Here is a 4,606-nt window from a genome sequence, read left to right as displayed (position 1 = left end):
GTCCGAGTCCGAGTCCCTCGCCGAAGCCTCTGGGTTTCTTTGATAAGTTCTAAAAACCTTTTAGTTTCTGTTTCTTTATTATTCTTCTTTCAGTCCTGCGTTTGGTGAAATATGTCTGATGTCCTATTCAGTACAGCAGGCTAATCCTGTTAGCGACATTAGCCTCTGAGTAGAAGTGCAATATAACTCACGATCCCGGCCCAGGCTCGGAGTTTACACCTTATTTTCTTTCTTTTTTCCCAAATCTTTCTTTTTTCCCAAATCTTTCCCAAACGGGAAATCTTTCCCGTCTCGTTTTTTTGTCTTTGATATAATTACTTGTGTGTCTGTTTTGTTTGTTTGTAATAAACTCCACTTTATCTTTTCACGGTCTGCATAGAGAAAAAAATCCTTTCATTTCCTGAAAGCATCAATTCTGCTCAAGCGGTGAGGATAATGAGTGTGGATGAGACGACGGCGTTCGGAGCAGGAGGCCGGGACCGGCTGCAGCCTGGGAATGAGATTCACATGAAGCTGTGATGGTTTTCACAATCTGCTCATTTCTTATTTAAAGCAGCTGTAGGGACTCACACAGGTGTAGGGACTCGGTGTGGATATGTAACACACACACACACACACACACAGAGAGAGTAACGACGATGTGAAAGGTAACACACACACACACACACTCCGACGCTTTTATTACAGCTGTGTTGAAGCAACTAAATTAAAGATTTTATTTGTGTGTGTGTTCATCATGACGTGTAATGTGTATGTTACGTGTCAGTCCACTGCATGTCGCCACGTCTCTTGACGCCTTTATATTGAACCAATCTCAAAACATAAAGCTCACAGAGAAAAGAGGCAGTGGAGACTGATCAGGTCACTAAGTGGATCTTCCAGTAAAGCAGCTCGTCCACCTCACGCCCACTCCGGCTCTCAGCTCAGCCTGAGCAGATTGTGTCATTAAACAAAACAGTGTTCATGACTCCAGCAGCAGATCTTCAGATGATAAAGAGAGAAGAGCGATTCCTGGAGCGTTTTATACAGAAGAAAAAGCTTAAACTTCTTTTCCTACAGGAAATAAAGCAGTGTTTCCTCACACGTCAGATCAGACAGGATTCACGTTACCTGGAGTTATTTCTCCTACTCGGTTTGTAGAAGAGAAAAATACAGCCTGATCTTTTTCCTATGTCTGATGATGTCTGTATTTGAGAGCTGAGGTTTTTCTCACCTCCACACGCTTCATTACATCATTTCATAGCAAGAGAAAATATCTCTATATCCAATGTCTTATTGTGAAATTATTATAAATGATTAGATAGATTAGAACATTTCTACTCATTTTAAGCTTTACATGTTCTCAGTTTATTAGCAGATCATTTTAAAATAAAATGAAATTTGACAAAAGATAACTTAGTTGTCATACATTACAGCCCAGTGAAATTCTCTCTTCACATCCCATCCTTGGAGGTTGTGGTCAGAGCAGAGTCTTAACCACTTGAGCCCCCCCTCACCACCACCACTTTAGCTGGAAATGAGTGTAAAATCTTTAGAAATGGGTTTAAAGCTCTTTCAGGAGAGTTTGTTTTTTATTTCTTTTACACATGTCCAATAGAGCGTAATTCAGGAATAAACATCTCCCTGACGCTCTTCATTAGCATGAAATCTTTAACACAGTAAAATAAAATGCTTTCAGGTTGGTGATCTTCAGCCTGTCAGACTCACCTGATAATCACATCCCATTCAGAGCAAGAACTTCACACCTTTGTCTGATTCATTCCTCTTTATTCACATTTCATCATCAGGGAATGGAAAAGACTTCTACTTGACCTTGTAGATCTGAAGGTAAACTTTTCATCCTTTTCATATCTGCAGTAAAACAAGGCAAAGACTCTCAGCATGAAAAAGTCCAGAACTCTCTTTAAAAATAATGAGTGTCTAGAGGAACGCTTCATAAATAAACTGATCTCTGAGGCTCTGTAGGCTTGAGCTCTGAGTGAAACACACACACACACACACACAGATATTTGCGAACACGGCTCCTCTGACACACACTGTTCCCCTGTAAGAATTTCACTCATCAGCGTTTCAATACAGTGCGCGACAGTGACACCTGGTGGTCAACATCAGGAACTGCAGACTGCATGCTAAAATCGTGCTTAAAAAATCTGTACTGTATTTTTCATCCAACAGAGTTAACATTAACATATAAATGATATAATAATTCATACCATTAATACATGACTCTTTATTATTAGTGTTTGATGTTTATAAGAGATGTTTCTAATCTTTAAAACTCAGATTTTATTTTAAAACAGATTTATGTTCCTCACTCTGATTTCCTACTTGACTGCAGTTACAGGATCAGTAATAGAACTTAATAAACAGATGATGGATAAAGTGTGAGTTTATCTGTCAGAGGTTTGTGTCAATTTTCAGAACTCAGAGACCCTCTCTGAGGATCTGGTCCAGGGTCTTCTCCAATGACTTATTATTTACTACGAATTTGCAAAAGTTAACCAAATCAAATTCAAATTTTATTGGTCACATGAAATCATACACAGTATGACATGTAGTGACATGCTTTTTACGACTGTCTTACATAAAAAGAAAGAGTAAAAAAGAAAAATTTTAAATTAAAGTGTGGACATGAAAAATAGGGGATATAGTTAAGAATATATAGGGAAAAGTAGGGAAAATTAAATGGTAGAAATCACAAACGAAAATAACTTCGTAAGTAACTTCGTAAAAATAAGTCAAGTGTCAGATATGCATATGCAAATATATGTCTATGTATGTATATATATATATTTTATTTTTCTTATTTTTCATATTTATAATATTTACTGCTATTGATACTACATATATATATTTATATTATATATTTTTATATATATATAAAACCTCTGACCGCAACAGAGAGAAGAGTCCATTGTTGGGATGGCTGAGGTCCTTCATAATCTTCCTGGCCCTGGTCCAGCCCCGCTTGCTGTATATGGTGTCCAGGTCAGGAAGCTCGGCTGATCGCACCACCCTCTGGAGAGCTTGCCTGTCCTGTTTGGTGCTGTTCCCAAACCAGGCTGTGATACTTCCCATCAGGATGCTCTCAATGGTGCAGGTGTAGAATGTCTTTAGCACCTTTGAGGGCAGTTTAAAGTCCTTCAGGTGTCTGAGATGATAAAGACACTGCCGGGCCTTCTTCACCAGGGTGTTAACGTGACAGGACCATGTCAGGTCCTGCATGATGTAAACACCTAGGTACCGGAAACTGTCCATTCTCTCCACGGAGGAGACTGTTGACCTGGCACCATGTCTCCAGGTTTTTAATCTCCTCTAGGAGACCCTAACCCCGCCCCTAACCATAACCCCACCCCCAGTCCTGCTCCTAACCCTAGTCCCACTCCGCCCCTAATCCTAACCCCGCCCTTAAACCTTATTTCATTTCACAAACCATTATTTTGTAAATTTAAAATCTTTTTAAGATTGATAAATATGGAAGTAAAGGGGGAAGGGAGTCTCTTGGATGTTGCCCGTGCACCCAAAACCCATTTGGGTATTATTTATTAAAAATGTATAATTCCTATATATATAAATATATATATAAATATATAAATCAACAAGTAATAATAAAATAATAAAACAAGTGAGAAGTTTTATTATTTTATTATTACTTGTATTATTACTTATATATACTGGAGTTAAGTATCTCGGGGTTTTGTTTACAAGTGAGGGAAGGATGGAGCGTGAGATTGACAGACGGATTGGTGCAGCGGCAGCAGCAATGCGGTCTATGTACCGGTCTGTTGTGGTGAAGAAGGAGCTGAGCCGAAAGGCGAAGCTCTCGATTTACCAGTCAAGCTACGTTCCTACTCTTACTTATGGTCATGAGCTTTGGGTCATGACCGAAAGGACAAGATCCCGGATACAGGCGGCCGAAATGAGTTTTCTTCGCAAGGTGGCGGGGCGTCCCCTTAGAGATAGGGTAAGGAGCTCTGTCACCCGGGAGGAGCTCGGAGTAGAGCTGCTGCTCCTCCACATCGAAAGGGGCCAGTTGAGGTGGCTTGGGCATCTGTTTCGTTGGACATCTATCTATCTATCTATCTATCTATCTATCTATCTATCTATCTATCTATCTATCTATCTATCTATCTATCTATCTATCTATCTATCTATCTATCTATCTATCTATCTATCTATCTATCTATCTCTCTTTTCACTTTAACTGAAGTGTAACTTTGAGTTTCAGCTAGTAACCTTTAAGTGAGACACAGAGCTGTGGTCACTTTTACTCTGTTTGTTTAAGTGATGCTCTGTTTATTTATTATATCTTGTGAGTATTTGGTCACCTGACCTGTAGATTTTGCATAAAAGCAAAGGAGAAAGATCTACTTAATTGTTTAGAACTATTTGCAATTTTTTCATAGCAACCTTTTTAAAACCATGACCTTATATTTTTATACTAATGTTATAGCTCTCTCTCTCTCTCTCTCTCTCTCTCTCTCTCTCTCTCTCTCTCTCTGTTTTGTTCCTCCTCTGTTTATCCTCTATGATCATCAGACACAAGGGCATAATTTTACACAACTCTATAAACAGTTAAATTTAGATTTGACAGAAAAACCATCTC

Source organism: Hemibagrus wyckioides, linkage group LG20 (genome assembly GCF_019097595.1).
Source record: "Hemibagrus wyckioides isolate EC202008001 linkage group LG20, SWU_Hwy_1.0, whole genome shotgun sequence".
Lineage (NCBI taxonomy): Eukaryota > Metazoa > Chordata > Actinopteri > Siluriformes > Bagridae > Hemibagrus > Hemibagrus wyckioides.
Note: the sequence above shows the minus strand (reverse complement) of the source record.